At 43.7% G+C, this 18780-nt stretch overlaps 1 long non-coding RNA gene across 1 annotated transcript in view; it reads right to left on the reverse strand.

Annotated features, from left to right (window-relative positions):
• The window catches only part of LOC120401692, a 39186-nt gene that overhangs the window by 12277 nt on the left and 8129 nt on the right, over positions 1 to 18780 (reverse strand). The gene's annotated exons all lie outside the window — the stretch shown is intronic.

The raw sequence follows: 18780 nt of genomic DNA on the forward strand, positions 1-18780 counted from the left end.
TAAAACATTTGATTTTCTTTTTCCAGTTAAAGAAAAAAATCCTAGCAACAATGACCTTGATACAGAGAATTTCTTTCACCTTGAGCCTTCAAGTTTCCCAGCCAGTCGTTAATCCATAGGAAATGCCCTTTGCCTCCATCCTTATTGCTTAAACAATCCATCCTATTTCTGTTCTAATGGTAATCTACAGGCCAATAACCCTAAATATAAACCCAGGAGAAACTCAGAAGGGTTTACTTTAACAGGGAAAATGCTGTAGCCAAAAAGTAGTCCGTATTTACTGTAACAAAGGCCATATCTCATTATTACCTCTGCATTAGATTCCAAGTCTTAATATCCGGCTGATTTTTTAAATAATGAACCAATATATTTCTAGAAATGTTTAATGGACTCATTCTGATGTTAAATTATTTTACTTTTCAATGCAGCCTAGGGCAAGTGTTACAGGCAGTTTCAAACATGACTGTCAGCTTCCTCAAAGAAGAAACGTTTCTTTTATACCGTAATCAATTACATGCATCCTTAAAAGTTTGCCAATGGGCCCATGATACAAAGACTTGAGAGCAGTACTCCATTAAGGTATTTTTACAGTGTTTTCCAATGCTATCTTTATAGTATTCCCCAATGGTATTTTTGCAGCAATAAAAAGTAATAAAGAAATTAACATCGATCAAAGCAACTAATCAGAACAAAATGCTGATCTCGGTCTCATGTTCTGTTTCTTTTTGGATAGAGTGGATTTGCTGATATGTATGTTAGTCTTCTAATCCTTTAATGGGTGCACAGTCTTTTGAAGATGCCCTCTCAGAGGTGCTATTACCAAATATATGCTTCTAATTTAACTTCCCATGCCGTATTACAGTAGCCTGAGGCAAGCATAGGTGTTGGGTTTGTGAGAAAAGCCCAGTGCTGATGTTTATCAGATGACCTTTTAAAGGGTAACGCGGAGGTTATCCACTGAAATAATTAAGACCACATGTAGGTCAGTTTTCCCAGGCGTTCTTTACTGCTTTTCAAAATCCCAAGGATTTTCCCCTAAATTCAGCCAGGTACCATCCAGCTCCGACATTTATAGGCATCGCACTGGGGTTGAGCCAAAGCGATCTCAAGCTTTCGAGCGGTCACCCATTCAAAAACTAAGGAACCCACATTCACAAATGTACTCTGATTAATAATAGTGATGGCGTCGAGAGGTCCCAAGCAGGCTTAGGTGTGCTAGGTGCTGTACAAACAAAACCAAAGATACTGCCCTTGTCTTAAAGAGTTTACAGTCTAAGGAGACAAGTGGCATAAAGGGCTGCGGTGTGTGTGTAATACAATCATATAATTACAGTTTTAGATACATAATGCGCAATTTCTTTTCTTTTCTTGATCGTTATAAATAAATATAGTAACCACTACTGCCCCTCTTGCCATTGATTTATTACAGAAATCACAGAGGAGGTTTGTCTTTTCTCTCCTAAGATTTCACAGGAATGTGGTAATGTTGAATCTGGACTGCCACCAACAACTTAAAACATTAGCTAGCTAGACACGCTCATTTTTGAATCTGCTGTGGCCCATTGCAACACCCTTCAACGATCGGGGGGATTTCAGTTCTGAGCACTGATGGAAACCATCTTGCACAAAGGTACAGTTCTGCAGCTGCTAGGACCTTTTTCCTGTAAGGTCTCATCTGAGTACATCTTGGTGGCAGACATAAATTCAGTTATTATAAAGGGGATGGAGGGGACCTGTCTCCTTTAACATCTAGCTTCCACTCTCTTTCCCCCAGCCCTCACCCCTCAGCTTTCAGCTGGCAGGGGCCTGAAGAAGGGACACCCATTCCGAGGGTGCTGATGTACATGGCAGCACTCGGCAAACTCCCTGTTGAGCTGATTGCTCAGCTGTCAGGAAGCAGCTGCAGTTCATCTTCCTGGACACTTCCCGGCTCCTTGTTGGACAAAGTAGGAAACTGCTGCTGGGATTTCTCTCTGGGCTGAATCAGCTCCCGCCCAGCCTGGACCTCTCCCATCCTCCTCTGCCCAAAAGAAGGAGAAGGGGAGGACACAGCTAGGACAGGAGGGAGCTGAACCAGCAGAAGAGGAGATTCAGCATCTGTATCTACCTCCAACTCTGCAGCAGCAGCTTTCATCCCTCCTGTCCCCTCTCAACAGCCAAGAAAAGGCGGGACCGAGGCACAGAGAGAATTTGAGGGGCTCTGGAGAGATGAGGAGACAGAGGCTGGGGGAATAAGGGAGCTGGGGCTGTGACTGAGAAGAGTGGCAGGAGCAAAGGCTGGCGGGTTGGGAGCTGACGGGGGAAGGGGACGGAGGATGGCCTTAGAATCTGTGAATCTATGTCTGGGGAGAGGTTGAGGAAGCTGGGGAATTAGGGATAGGAAGAGGTAATTGGAGGGAACGTAGGAGACACTGAGGGACTAGATGACAAGAGAGGAGAGGAGAGGACTAAAGGGAGGGCCTTCTGCACCATTCCCATAACATGGGTCCCAAACATGATAACTCCAGGAACAATTTAGCACCCTGCTGTGCTGGAAACGCTGTCTGGCTCGGGGCAGAGAGATTGCTGGCTCAGACCGTTGTCTCAACAGCCAAGAAAATCTCCAAACTGTGGGCCAAATCCTGCCAGAAGCTCCCACTGGCTTTAATAGGACTTCAGGATGCTGAGCGCCTCATGCCACCTTGCCCTGTTGGATGACCTGGTGACTCAAAGCCTGACCCTGAGAGGTGCTGAGTAGAGCTAGTCACATAATGGACGTTTGGAGTTCTCGGGCAATTTGGGTCTGCGGCAGGGCAACGACTCACGGCGCGGCGCCTCCTGCTGGCCGTCTCGGGAATTGGCTCTTTTCAGCCCAGAGCGCCCTCTTCAGGCTGGGGTCTCACCTGCCGCTGGCCCCGTGTCTCTCCCAGACCCCATTGCCCTATGCCTAGGGGTTCTACTAACCACAGTACCCTCTCGCTCTGGGTCTTCCCTCCCAGGGGAACCCCCAACCCTCTAAATGCCAACTTGCCTCAGTGGCTACTACCAGTCATCATCTAGCCCCCACTCCTTGGGGCGGACTGCAGTCTGTAATGGCCACTCATCACTGGCAAGGGGGTTAGGACCTGCTGCCTTTGCCTATCTCTGGGCTGCCCTTCTGCAGCCCCAGTACCTTTTTGTAGGCCTTTAACTAGGCCTGCAGCCTGGGGTTTTGCTAGGCTGGAGCTCCCCAGCTCCCTCTGCCCTTCTCCAGCACTGCTCCACCCTAGGTACCCTTCCCAGCTCCCAGGCAGCCAGGTTCTTCTCTCTCAGAAAGCTAGAGAGAGAGAATGCCTTCCAGTCTCTAGCCCTCAGGCCTCTTATAGGGCCAGCTGTGGCCCCATCTGTGCATGCTTTCCCCCAATCAGCCTAGCTTTTCCCCCACCCCAGCCCTCTCCCAGGGTTGTTTTAAGCCCTTCAGGGCATGAGCGGGGTGACCACCCAGCTACAGGATCATACAAAATGTTTTATTTCAACAAAATAGAAATGTTTCCATTTTATTTGGAGTTGTGGCAGGGACACTTGCCTCTCGTGAGTGCCTCAGGGGTGATGCTGCAAACTCTCCTGCCCCAGGCCTCTCCCTGTAGGCTGTTGACCTTACTAGGTGGGCCTTCAGTGGTTTAGCCCTCCGGCCAACTCACACAGTCTAAAATGAATGAACCCTTCTGGGGTATTCAAGTCCAAAATAAACAAACAAACAAAGTCTTCCAATCCCTGGCTCAAACTGGAGTCAGGCCCTCCTTCGTGAGGGTTCAAAAATCCAGCCCTTTGCTCGGGCTTCTAAAGGAAACCTATCCCCTTCTTGGGGCTCAGTAAACAGTCCTATCGGACTGTTGGTCTACCCTCACCAGGAACTTCAGTTCTGTCTCTGAGCCCTTTTTCCTGGGCTTTTAAACTCGCTGTGTCCCCTTTCCAAGGCATAGGCCAATCCAGCACTAGCTGGTAGCGGGGGGAGAACCTGGTCCCACCCACTACTCCAGCTCCCAGATTTAGCTACTGCAGCCCATCATGCTCCAGAGGAGAGCATCCTTCCCTTGCCCCTTTGGCCCCAGCCAGGAACTGAGCAGCTCAGCCCAAGCAGCTCCTTTTATCTGAGCCTGCTGGGCTCTGATTGGCTGCTGTGATTCAGCCTCCCTAGGCAGGCCTAGAGGACCCACCTCTGCAGCTCCTTCCTGGGGTGAGGTGGTATACCGCAGGGCCTCCAGCAGGGGGCATCGAAGGGCCAGGTACAACCCATCACATGACCATTTCTAAATGGTTTTGATTTATTTGAATCAATATTAAAGGACATTTTGAAGCAAAGGCCATTTTTAACTTTAAAAAATCATTTTTTGTTGTTTCAAAAATGTCAAAACAAAACATTGATTAAAAAAAAAGTGCTTTTGTAAAGCTGAAATAACATGGCAAAACCAACATGAAATCATGAAACACTTTGGCGTTGCCATATCTAGTGCTGACTGCTCCGGCAGGGTGCTCAGCAGGCAAGTACCAACAGGAACTGAGGGCTCCCGGCACACTGCAGGCTCTTTAGCTGCTGCGGGTTTCTGAAGAAGTTCCCCTGTTCAGCAGCCTTTGGTAAAAACAACATATTTTCTATGCAACTCTAATTACATGTTTTATGTGTTAGGAAAGCAAATATTATTCATGGATAAAAGCAGGGGGAAGAACCCATCAAAGAAATTATTAGGCCTTTACACTTCAAGGATCACTTTTCAGACATGAATACGGAAACTGTAAAGTTCCTCACTGAGATAAACTGACTATTGATATTTTATTTTACCAAAGGTACCAACTCATTGAAGTTAAACGTCTCTTCTACAGCAAAACATGCCCTGCATGCACAGAAATGTCAATTATAAATACAGTGACACCACCTGTTAGCAGACAACTACAGCATTGGATTGTCAGTCAGATACGATCTCCCACAGAGTAATTTCATTCCATAGGAAAACTGAACCCAACACAAAGGCATGCACCTGCAAAGTGCAACGCATCTGTGGTTTCCATTTTCTGCAGGGAAAGTTCAGCATCACTGTGTGTTGCTCGACGCCTTGGCAGCATAATCTGTTGCTTCCTGGAAATCTTTGAAAAACATGCTATTTTGAAACAATTCTGCTTCTACTTGCCATCATTTCTACCTCTCTCGTTCCTCATTTAATAATAACGAGCACATTTGCACAAAAATCAGATCTTGGTGTGATGATGGTCTCTCTGCTTTCTGCCACTGAGCAGAGCGGGAATCAAAACCATAGGCCAGAGGTCCCCAATCTGCTGGGTGCATCCCCCTATAGGGGTGCTAAGAAATGTTGGGGGGGATGCAGCTGGGCCTGGCCCAGCCCCTATGGGGCCACATGGAGGGAGCTCCACCCTGCTCCGCTCCTGGCTCTCCCCAGCGCCAGCTGCCAGCCCCACGCCTGGGACTCTGCTCCCAGCAGCCGTGCCCGGGGCTTTGCTTCTGGCCCTGCGCCCGGGACTCTGTTCCCAGCCCTGCACCCGGGGTTCTGCCCCGGCCCTGCATATGGGGCCCTGGCTGCCGGACTCGTGCCTGGGGTCCTGGCTGTCAGCCCCACACCTGCCACCAGATGTGACCCCAGCCGTGGCCCCCTTATCCTTGTCTGTGGCCTCCCCTGCCGGAGCCACGGCCCTGCTTCTGGCTGTGTCTCTGGGGGCCGGGGAGGCACAGAGAGGGGGGAGGCAGGGCACAAGGTAAAAAGTTTGGGGGCCACTGCCATAGATTGAGGATTAGAGCTGACTGAAATATGTGGGGTGAAGCCTTTTTTTTTTTTAAATTAATACTTTGTTTCAAATTTTACTGAAATTTTATACATTTATATATAAAAAGGTTAAAAACCCTGAAAATGAAATGAAACCTTTCGCTTCAGGCTGCTCGAAAGGTTTCGTTCAACCGAAACCCATTTTTTTTCAGCTCAGCCGCTGATGGGAAAAATCAGTATTGGCACAACTGTACCTGGGATTGATGCCAACAGAGCAACGGAGCCACATGTGATGCCTAGGGGCAGCCCAGAAGCGCATCTGATGGGACAGGGGTTCTATACAGATGCCACAAGCTCTGTTTTAACTTGAAATGGGATAATTAGAGCCTAAACTCTTTGTGGCAAGGATTGTACTTTAATGGACCTTACCAATGGGCCTGGGCCTGCAATCCCTTACTTATGCAAGTAGTCCCACTACTGTGAGGATTAATTCTATGGATCAAAACGACACTACTCAGAGGAGCAAATTTACAGGATCGGTTCCTGCATTTGTAAAACTCTGCATAAATGTCTCACACGATCCAAAATACTTAATATCATCTGTAAATACAACAAAGAGTCCTGTGGCACCTTATAGACTAACAGAAGTATTGGAGCTTGAGCTTTCGTGGGTGAATACCCACTTTGTCAGATGCATGACTGTAAATACAGACTCTAATTAAGAGTGAGAATCTGCTTATGCTTTGACTCCCTTATTTTACAGAATTTGCATTTGTCTAGTTGAGAGACATTGTTTCCACAGCATCAGTGAACCATAAAAGTTATCATTTCAGGTGGGAAATAAGATGTGGGAGAATCTGAACTCTTTAAAGAGACAGCTTCAATGTTTATATATATATGTGTCAGCGCCAATAACAAATTGGGAGAGAAGAGAAATCCTGGACGTATGTACCATGTAGGCTGAATTGTTTCTCGATACTGTCGGATGCTGTTGACGTTCTCCCTGCAGGTGTCAGAAGCTTTTTGGGGATGTGTCTGTCTGGAGTTAAGTTTTAGTCAATCACACTTAGTACAGGGGTAACTGAGTGAAATTGAATGACCTGTGACATGCAGGAGGTCAGACTAGATGACCTACTTTCCCATTCTGGCCTTAAAATCTGTGAATGGGTGGAGCTTGTAGATTGAAAACTACAGCACTCGTTTCCCTTGAAATGCCAATGTAAGTTGTCAGGTTTCAGAGGGGTAGCCGTGTTAGTCTGCATCAGCAAAAAGAACGAGGAGTACTTGTGGCACCTTAGAGACTAACAAATTTATTTGAGCATAAGCTTTCGTGGGTGGGCTTTAGCCCACGAAAGCTTATGCTCAAATAAATTTGTTAGTCTCTAAGGTGCCACAAGTACTCAGTTTTTTTTTGTGTGTGTGTTTTTTTTTTTAAATGTAAGTTGTGGTCAACTACATTTTCTAGCCAGCAGGTGGCACTGTTACTTTGCTCTGCTCTCCTGAAAGCAGGGAAAACAGCTCCATTGGCCGGTGTTAAAGAAATCAGTGTTTTTCAGGAAAGCACTTGCAGGATCTCATGCTGTCACCACTCCTGACATGCCTGTCATCTGCTGCACTCGTGGTGGCTTAGGAGACAGCAGGGGATCATGAGGATGGGTTTAGTGCACTAAGGAACAAAGAACATGGAAACCACAAATTCTCAGTTTCTGCCCCTTGGCCCCTGTTCTGCTTCTGAGTTAAGCACAGAACATTCACACCATACCTTGTGGACTCCACTCATTTACCACATGTCTACACGGTAACAAAATACCCACTGCATGGCACTGGCTGGCCTGGGTCAGCTGACTTGAGCTTGCAGGGCTCAGGCTGCAAGGTAATAAAATTGTAGTGTAGATGCTCAGGCCTGGGCTGGAGCTGGGAGTCTGAGCCCCACTCCCATCATGGGGTCTCAGAGCCCGGTCCCAGCCCCAATGTCTACTTTGCAATTTTATAGCTTTGCAGCCTGTCCCCTACAAGCATGAGTCAGCTGAGCTAGGCGCCGACACTGGTACCAAGGGGTTTTTATTGCAATGTAAACATACCCTCTGCCAATACACTCCAGTGGCTCTTGGGGTGGGTTGCAGGGCAGGGGTGACACAGCTGCCCCACTGGTCTGGATTCTGCCCCAGAATGTCATAGCTCCTTTATTATTATTATTATTATTAATAATTTGTACTGCTGTAGCACCTATGAGCCCCCATCATGAACCATTGTGCTAGGCACGGTACAAACACAGAACAAAAAGACAGTCCCCGGCAGGGCAGCTTTAAAGTTATGCTGTGTTGCAGCGGTAGTGCAGTAACCAGAGCAAGACTGAGAATTCGACATTTCAGCACATGAGGTGATTTTGCATTTTCCTTTATAATGAATGCAAATAGGGCTACTCAGGTGAAAAAGGGTCGTAGAAGAAATCACATTGCTTTGCCATTTCACTAGACTTAAAGTTTGCCCAACGAGCGCAGGAATATGTACTCTATACATTCTAGAGTTAATAAAGATTAATAATAATGTTGAGCCATTTTTACAACACCCTGTGATTTAGTCTGCCCTGAAATTTCAGATGAGATTTTTCACTGGGACCCTGCGCAGTGTGATGCAAGGAAGATGTATTATTTGAAAACACATTTTGTTGTTTGCTTTGGTAGAAGGTGGTGAGATTAACTATTTTAAATCTCTAAATGGGTAATAGTGAGCAAATATTTTAACACTTGAATGTTCCTCATCATAGCAAAAAAACCCAAAACAACCTGGCATATCTGCTTTTCATCATTCAGTTTTTTTATCCTGTATCTAGATAAAAGCTTTTTTTTTTTGTATTAATGGATTTGCCACTTTTTCTGCATAAATGGACCTAAGAAGAGCTCATGGGTGGCAGGACCAGTAGCCATGAATGTTTGAGGCAATTTAGATCAATTATTTCCCACTGTACTGCTCGCAAGTGAAAGCCCCTGCATGAGCACTTCCATTAGCCAGTTGTCAGAACTCTCTCGTTTCCATTTCAGACTTTTCGCTGTGAAGGGGGGGTGTTGGCTGAAATGCATGGAGGAGGACCAGAAGCCATTGCTTAGCCAGAAGAACATCCAGAGTGTAGTTCTATGAAAATGTTTAGTTCCTTCAATTTTCTGTCCTAACAAGTCCCTGAGTGCCATCACACAACAGTACTGGGGCCTCAAGCTGGTAAGATTGAGTCTGCAAGGAGGGGAAAAGGTCTTTGTTTCTTCACTGCTTCACCCCCTAAATATGCAGTAATAACCCTTAACTTTTACAGGACTTTTTCACTGCACACTCTACAAACATTCACTACTGAAGCCTCATAACAGCTGTTTGAGGGAGGTATTTCTTATTGCATCTCTTTTACAGGCAGGTGAACCGAGGCCCATGGGTCCAGATTTTTAAAAGGAATCAGCACTAGAGCTAGGTGGATAATTGATTTTTCGGTTCAAATTTAAAAAAAAAAATCAGTTTGGATCACTCCAGACATTTTAGTTTCTCACTAAAAAAAAACTAAAAAAACCCCCAAAAACCCTGAAGTGGAAACTTTTTTTTTTTGTTTTAAATTCAATCTAGCTAATTTTCAAAGTGAAATTTTCATAATGAAAAGTGAAAACTTTTGTTTTAAAAATGTCACAGTGAAATATTTCAATTTGGGGAGGCTGAAGCTATTTAGCTAATTCGAGTAGAATTCATGAACAATTTTGATTGACCTGAAATTTGAAAGAAAATATAAGAATTCAGCCAGCTCTATTCAGCTGCCATTTAGCCACCTATGAACTTAGCTCCCCGGTCACCTGGGCTGCAACATGAAGGGGACAGATTGTCACAAGTGCTCAGTGCCCTTAGTTCCATAGGAGTTGCTAAGCGCTGATTGACCATTTCTGAAAATTGGGCCACTCCTGTCAGGTGTCTTACTGGGAAATGAGTTCTTTTGAAAATCTGGCATAAGATTAACAGCAGGAACTGCTGGGTTCAGAGCGGTTTTGAAGCTCTGGCTCTAATTTAGGTGTCTAAAATGAGAGTTGAGGTCTTGCCCGAATGGGAGTCCTGAACACTCCAGAAATCTGGTCCAGAGAGGTTAAAGTGACATACACAAGGCCACAAATGAGTCAATGACAGGCCTGGAATGGCAGACCAGACTCATGCTCTCATCATTATACATTTCCTTTCATCCCAGAGAAATTGTGCCTCCAAACTAAAGTCAAAAGCTGCTCTTATTTAAGGCTTTCAAGGTGTGAAACTTAGTGGGTGAAAAAAATTTTTTTAATAGAAATTTGCCTTTAAAGAAATGATAGCTGAAAAATCAAGCGTTGAGGTTTTTAATTTCTCTAGTTATGTTTCTGTCCATGGGGGTTTTCTCATGTCAAAATCTCCAGGCCTGTTCGGATGGCTCGAGGGGACCACCAGGGCCATTTGTCAATTAGTGGATGCTCAAAGGTTTCGAGCAGTGATTTTTCAGATACAAAGATTGCAAGCTGTCTGCTTTGGAAAGCCTGTGGGGATTTCTTCCTAGTTAAAAGTAAAACTGATTTCTGCAACTGTAACCCATGCACACCTTCTGGATATGGTGTTCTGTCCGATCTAGAGGCACCACCACCACTTAACTCTAAGTGAGTCTGCTCTACAGCTTGAGCTAACAGCCCATTGGCTTTTAGCTCACGTGGTAAAGGCTCATGCCCTAAGCTCCAAACATCCCCAGTTCGATCCTGCCCACGGAGGACTGGGGTTTGTTGGTGTTACACAAGGACTACCCAGTGAGCTCTCAGAGGGTGTAAACTAAATATGCAAGATAGAGTACTGGTCCACAAAGGTAATGAGCTGTATGCACAATAGATCCAGAGTAAACTAACATATATACTCGTTAATTAGCCCATTTGTTTATAAGCCGACCCCTCAAAATGGATCGGTAAAAATAGCAAAAAGTGTGATCCTTTCATAAGCTGATCCTATATTTCAGGGGTTCAAAAACTTTGGCTCCCAGTCCATCAGGGTAAGCCGCTAGTGGGTTGAGACATTTTGTTTACTTGGAGCATCTGCAGACAGAGCCCCTCAGCTCCCATTGGCTGGGAACAGCGAACCAGGGCCACAGGGCTGAGGGGCTCCATGCCTGCAGATGCTCCAGATAAACAAAACGACAATGTATTAGATATTCGATTCAATGATTCCATAGAGTTTAAAATAATCACATTTTGGTGTAGACCCATTTATAAGCCGACCCCCGCTCTTTGATGCGTCACTTTTTTACCAAAGATATTCGGCTTATGAATGAGTATATACAGTAACTATAGATGCCTGAAAGAATGGCTAGAGCATGGCCATAACAGGGACTCAAATTCTGTGATTCGCACATTCTGTGACCTCAGACCAGTCACTTACCATCTCTGTGCCCTCACAGTTTAGTCAATTGTAAAATGGAGATCTTAATTCAGTCTGCAGTAGGTAATATTAAGTGTTTATAAAGTGCTTTGCGATAATAATACTTAGCACTCGCTGCATACGGCTCTCTGGTTCTTCAAAGCGCTCTACAAAGATTAACTACCCCTTTGATGAAAGGCACGACAGCCATCAGTTGCTCTTCACCCAAATCATCGGGGATCTTTTTTGCTTCGTGTAGTTTGATATTACCTCGTAAGTCACTGTGGGATGCTCAGATTTTATGCCAATGATGATAAGACCACAAAATTGATAACCAACCCAGTCTTTGCAGCCCCGTTCTTTTTCCTTTTCCCAGTATCTGTGCACTATGGTTATCTTCTTTGCTGGCCTGTGTCGCACTCAGAAGAGCTCACCCTTTATAAATGACTGTCAATAAACATCCAGAAGTAGTTATGCGGCAAGTTTCATAGGGGAAATTTGGGAAATGTTCATCAGATCCGCTTTCCAATTTTTCCATCAGATTTTTGTAGGAAACCTCTAATTATTTTCTGTTCCCAGTTCTTTAGGTGCCTGGAGTCAGACTTCCAAAAACAGAGAGCCCCCAAATCTTTCGTCACTTTTGAACTCTATTAAATGCCAGTTTGTGTGTCTAAACTAAAGCATGCCTTTCCTTTGGCTGTGACCATGTTATTGGATAATGCATTATGGGTGTGATGTGTTATGTGAAGCATAGATTTATTTACACTTCATTCATCATCACAGCTATTGGCTGTGACGCTGTCGCACTCTGGAACAGAGCAACGAAGTATTCCCACTATAAGACCTGATAGGAACCCATTAGAGAGATAAAAGGAGAGAATCTAATCTCAGATAAGCACTGTGCTTTGCTGCGTGTCTCAGAAAATGCCACTGTTGTACTTGTACAATAGGATCTCTATAGGCAGCTATTAAAAAAATAATTAAAAGATAAGAAATGGAAGAAAGGGGACATTGATGGTAAAGGTAATAGTGTTGGCATAATAGATCTGGATTGCTTGGTAAACTGGGCACAAGCAAACAATATGCATTTTAATATGACTAAATATGAATGTACACATCTTTAAATATATCAGAGGGATAAATACCAGGGAAGGAGAAGAATTATTTCAGCTCAGTGCTAATGTGGACACGAGGACAAACGGATATAAACTGTCAGTCAGGAAATTCAGGCTTGAAATTAGACGAAGGTTTCTAACCATCAGGGGAGTGCAATACTGGAACAGCCTACCGAGGGAAACAGTGAGGCGAAGGACCTCCATGACTTTAAGATTAAGCTAGATAAGTTTATGGAGGATGGTATGATAGGATAACGGGCTTAGTCAATAGGTCAATTAAAGTGCCACACTGGTAAATAGTACAATGGGTCAATGGTATGATATAACCTTTTCTAACAGAGGGTTTGGCTGGAGAGTCTTGCCCGCATGCTCGGGGTTCAGCTGACCGCCATATTTGGGGTCGGGAAGGAATTTTCCTCCAGGGAAGATTGGCAATGGCCCTGGAGGTTCTCCATCACTGACAATTTTGAAATCAGGACCGGATGTTTTTTCTAAAAGATCTGCTCTAGGAATTATTTTAGGGAAGTTCTATGGCCTGTGCTCTACAGGAATTCAGACTAGATGATCACAATGGTCCCTTCTGGCCTTGGAATCTATGAAATATGGACAGTTAGCCAGATCCTTAGCTATATCAAGCGGCATTTTTTCAGCCAGGGATTGGGTGGTGCACCTGGCCCTTGCATTCTCCCCTCCCTCCTCTGCCTGCTCTGGGGCCAGTCCTACAGCATAAAAGAGCAAGCAAATGTGGGGCTACTTGGTCAACTAAACCACCCCCCCAACCCCACCACAATTAATTAAAGCGTTCTGGAAGGCGGCAGAGAAGCAGAGACCAGAGACTCCAAGGAACAATGTTGTGAAAGGCGTACCAAGAGACCCTGCTCTGAGAAAAATGATACCTCATCCCAGCTACTACTGGGAAAGAGGGGCTGTAACCCATGGCTCCTTAACAAGGCCTGTGCTCTGAGCACAAGCCTCAGCATGCCATGCTTGGAGATGTTCTCGGCCTCTTCACGTTGACATCGCTGTAGATGTGGGCTGTACATTGACTTCTATGCTTCACAGAGCTTGATGCAAACCAAGTCCTTATGATCCTGCTGCCACACTGAGAGGAACACAACCGAGTCTATCAGGATGCACTGAGGACAAAGCTTATAGCCTCTGACAGTGCCACCCTGCACAATGAGTCATCTGGGTGGAGGTGAATACTGCAGAGTCCAGCTACCCAGAGCAGGCAGCTGACCAAAGACCAGCTAGGTCCAAAATCCCTTTGACCTCAGAGTGCAGCAGAAGCTATCACAGGGGAGATATCACAACAAAGCCAAGAGCCATATGAAAAGCAGCCAGTGCTCTTTTGAGCTTGTGCCCAGTTTACCAAGCACTTATTTGAAACGGGAAGAAAAGAGCCAAAGATACTGAAATAATCAGTTACAAATACTGGGGGGAAGCCCTGGAATACTAAAAATAAGGCTTGTGCTAAGAGGCTGTTGAATTGTGGTGTAGATGTTTGGGCTTGAGGTGGATCATCCTGTCATCTCTGTTGGTCCACTGGGAAAAGGAGAAATGGACATTGCAGGTAGGTAACAGCAACATCAGAACTGACTAAGCAATCTTAAAGCACAAGGATCCAGTGACCTGTTGGAGGAATGTGCCCTCCAGGTCACCCTCTAATCTTCCACAATAGTTTGGAGACTTCATTTCTCGTTGTTTTCTTCTCACAGTGAGCCAACAGAGAGGACTGGATGATCAGGAGCAATATTGGAGAGATGGTGAACATGGGTACTGCTAAGCATGTCCACAAGCTAGTGAAAAAACACATTTCTAGGATTGCCTAGGTTATCACCTAGCCATGTAACTGTCTTTCATGTTTAAAAGACAGTCACTTAAAAAAACACAGGATTAAAAAAAAAAGCGGTCTATTGACTGACATTACATTTTGTTCATTTGACAGTCTAGCTTTAGCCATCAAAATATTTCTCTAAATTTGTATAAAGGGCTGGATCCTCAGCTAGTGTAAATCAGCGTAGCCCTTGGGGGACTGGCCCAATTCTCTTCCAACTCCAAAAATCAACACCAAAATATCACCAATACTGCATAAAGCTGCATCCAATCCCTTTGTGTAACTGAGCTCCTCGGGCACTGACATAAAGAGGTAATTCATCCTGGTAATGATGCTTCTCAGCTACAGGGTTACTCAGTAACAGTTCTTCCACCAGGGAACAGTTGCATCAATAAGGCAACTGAAGGTGGAACAGTACAAATCAATCTGCCCCTTATTAAAGGAAGGAATAGAATGTATAATGGGGAAAGGAATTGATGAAAGTGTGACAAGGTGTGTTGAGAACTGGTGAAAAGCAGAAGTAATTGAAGGAGAAAAGGGGAAATATTTATGGTTTCAAACAGTAGTTCTTGCTATTCAGATAGTTTAGAGTCTTTTCTAATTTGTTTTTTAAACAAAAATACTTTGCCTCACATGAACAATGTTACGTGTCATACATGCATTTATAGAGCTTATTTTTCATATCAGATTGCTTGTGATGTAAAGCTCTTTTATTTTCAGAAAATTAATATAAATATAAGATACAATAAACATTTTCTATAATATATATTTTAAATTATACGTATGCATGCACACCCCTTCAAACAATTTTACATCTGTATATAAAATATGTATAGTAAATAGGGTAACCAGATGTCCCGATTTTATAGGGACAGTCCTGATTTTGGGGTCTCTCTCTTATATAGGCTCCTATTACCTCCCACCTCATCCTGATTTTTCACATTTGTTGTCTGATCACTCTAATAGTAAATGAGGAGCTGTTGCCTGATCTATGGATTGTGTATTAATTACTTAAGAATTCCCAGTTAACACACTGAGCTTTGATAGGTTCTTGTCCCAAGATCAGGCCCAATATTATTAAAATTACTGTTCATTTGGGAACCTCAATGTGCACGGTTGCAACACTCACTTAGGAAAACCCTTCTGTATTTGTAATAGTTTTATTGGCACAGTTAGCAAAGTTACAGACACGCCAATCAAGCAAGGAGAGAGAATACAGAATGCGCATCTGAGCCTCCTCACACCATCCCTCGCAAAAGGCCACAAAGTATTATTCAGCCTCACCATTATCACCACCAATGGTCATCATCCTGGCATCTCCTCAGAGTTACAGCTCCCAAGGCACACAGATTGGGATACATCTTTTATAATGTGTTACCCTGACACCGCTATGCCCCGTTCATATTAAGCCAATATTTCATCCCCTTTTCCTTATCTGACTTTCCCCTGCCTACTAATGTTGGGTTGCCCTTCTCCCATAGGTTATTAGGACTTTTACCTGAAGATTATTAGCATGTATGTCAATTAGTTACCCTGGCACTCTTGTGGTCAGACATCTGCTGATGTTCCTAACTTAGAATATCTCAAGTTGTTATAAACTAGCATCTTGTGGTTATCTGCCAGCAGTTTAGTCATTACACCATTCTATCTTGTGATAGCTTATCATCTACGGTTACTCCTGGTTAGCTGCTTATGTGAAGGCTTTGAGGCCTTATGCCTTGAATGCTCATTACATTATGGCTTTATATTATACCCATGTCTTACCTAGCAAATACTTACAGGCTACAGAGCAGTTTCGAGGTATTCACCCACCTTTTCACTCCTCTATACAATATTATAAATTTGAACAGTTATTCCCCATACTTATGATGAGAACTACTTGCTAGACCCCCTAGTGTCTTACCTACAGGTGAAAAAGGTAAAATAAAAATGTTTTCAAGGCACTCACTAGATATGTCATCCCTCTGCCAAGTTGTAGCACATTTCAAGGCTTCGCTGGTCAGTTTCGATCAGAGGAGAAATCAGTGACGGAGTCTGGGTATTTTCTTATTGTAACTTCTTCTATTTACACTATATGCATCCGACAAAGTGGGTATTCACCCATGAAAGCTCATGCTCCAATACTTCTGTTAGTCTATAAGGTGCCACAGGACTCTTTGCTCTATTTACAGTATATTCACCAGTCTCTGAACAGAAGTGGTCACACAGCAGGCAGGCTAGCCATCTCCGTCAGCAATTTCAGCCAAAACACCAATGCCCAGCTCCCATGGAGCAATTCTGTCCCAAGAATTGACTTTCATTAGAGGGAGATTAAGGTAGAGCAAACTTTCCTACTTGTTGCAACAGCTCCCCACGAAACATCACCACAAAACTAATAATGCAGCATGTCCTCAAATAATGAGCAGGGCTTACACACTAAGAAAAAGAACTTTTATGAATATATGTAACAATGCCACCCAGTGACTCCTATCTCAATATGTATTCAAAATATTTTAAGGTAGAAAATGGGTATTGCAAATTGTTTTCATAAATACAGCTACTTTCCATACATCTACTGATAGTGTCCGACTGATCTGTGGATACATAAGAAAAGAGGAGCATATAAGAAACCTCTCCTGGGTTTGTGCCCCTGTGGTCAGTGCTGGGAATAATCACAGTTCTTGGGCTCCCTGAGCACAGCAACTGCTCCCTTAAATACCCCTGTGGCTTCCCTAAGGATGGGTTGGCAAGACAAGGAGACGTTTAGCTATTGCCCCTTTCCACATCAGCTCGTGGGTCTTGCCAGGTGCACAGGGGAGTACATGTGCCATGGAACCTTTTAGGTTCGCTCACTGCCCATGTTAGTTAAGCAGCACAGGGTGTACGTCTTCCATTGACTTTCATGCCTGTTTGAAAATGAGCATGGTCCAAAGGAGCAGATGCTGGATTGGGACTCCGGAGACTCAGTTTATTTCCAGCTCTGACACTGACCTTGGTCAAGTCATTTCTCCTCGCTGTGCTTCTGTGTCCCCTCCCATCCTCTATGGATCTTGTCTATTTAGATTGCCAACTCTTTGGTGCAAGGACTATTTCCAACTAGAAGTCTGTACAGTACCTAAACCAATGGGCTCTGATCTTACTTAGGGCTGCTAGATGCTATTATAATACAAAACAAAAACAACAATTTAGAACTTACATTATAGGAGCAAATGTGCTCTTCCATGCTGAATTTCTCTGGGGAGAGGAAATATTTTAATCATAGAAACATAGGACTAGAAGAGACCTCAAGAGGTCATCTAATCCAATCCCCCTTACACTGAGGCAGGATCACATATACCTAGAGAATCCCTTACATCAGTTTGCCCAACCTGTTCTCAAAAACCCCCAATGATGGGGTTTCTAAAACTTCCAGAGATAACCTGTAACTATCCTTATAGTTACAATGCTTTTCCTGATCTCTAACCTACATCTTCCTTGCGGCAAACCAAGCCAATTACTTCATTTGCAGAACAGATGATCATCATCTTCGTAACAATCTTTGCCATTTTACTGCCTAGCTCCCTAAAGGCTATTGACTAGAGTTGGTTGGACATTCTGTGACTGAAAAATTTCCCAGGCAAGAAATAGGATCTTATCCAAAAAAATCATTTTTGCCTGGAAAATGTCTTGATTAAGGGGTTTGATTTGTCATTGGGAAAGCTGGCAGCAAAACAAAAGTGTTAATTTTGGTTTGAAAGGAAACACTCATTTAGTTTCAATATTGAAAATAGAAACAATTTTGAAATTTCTGATTTTTCCCCCCTTCTGCCTTTTTTCCATTCCTCCCCCCACCCCCCATTTTGTCACTAGCTGCAATAGATATTTAGATTTGGGGAGTTTTTTCCTCCTTTTTTCCTTGTTTCACTAATCCTTTTCCCACTCCAACTCTTCAAAACTTCCTCATCTCAGGAAACATAACAATGGCAGAATTACAGGATTGATTTATTTAGATTCAAAATGGACACCTATCCAAAGCTCTAGGCACCCTAACATAATGAATCATATAATAAGTACAAATCTTCACAGCATTAAAATCAAGTTTCATTTTTCCTTTTAATGCTTTGTCAATATTTCAAAGTTAGAGAAGTTTGGTAAAGTTACCAAATGGGAAAAAGAAAAAAAAAGTGTGTGTGTGTGTTAAGCAGAGCTGGTTGAAAAGTAGGGAAAGAACTGAATTTTGAAGTTCAATGACCAGTTGGTCATTGAACTTCAAAATTCAGTTCTTTCCCTACTTTTCAACCAGCTTTGCTTATGACTTGCGTCCAGTGTGTGTGTGCGCGCGCACTTGAGTAGGATGGAGGGACAAAAGGATCTGGACAGTCTCCTTCTTCACAGTTCACCTGTGCAGGAACAACTGGACTTTGTTTCCGTATCTCTCTAGTGGATGAGAGATGGTGGCCCTCAGGGCGTATATCAGAATTTTTGATCAACTGCAAACCCTACATTGGAACCTAAACATCTCAAGTTTCTCTGCTTCTAATGAAGATTCATTAGCAGATAGTGATAAAAGTGGTTCATTTCCTCTTTAGGTACTTCTGAGAAAATTGAATCATTCTGAAATGTTTCTAAGATTAAAGAGGAACACTGTTCATGGAAAGACACACAGCTTTGATGACAAATATTTATATACAGTGAGCTAGCTTTTCAAAAGAGCTCAGCTCCCATTTAGGAACATAAATAAGGGTCAGAT

Source organism: Mauremys reevesii, linkage group 3 (assembly GCF_016161935.1).
Source record: "Mauremys reevesii isolate NIE-2019 linkage group 3, ASM1616193v1, whole genome shotgun sequence".
In the NCBI taxonomy this organism is placed as follows: Eukaryota; Metazoa; Chordata; order Testudines; family Geoemydidae; genus Mauremys; species Mauremys reevesii.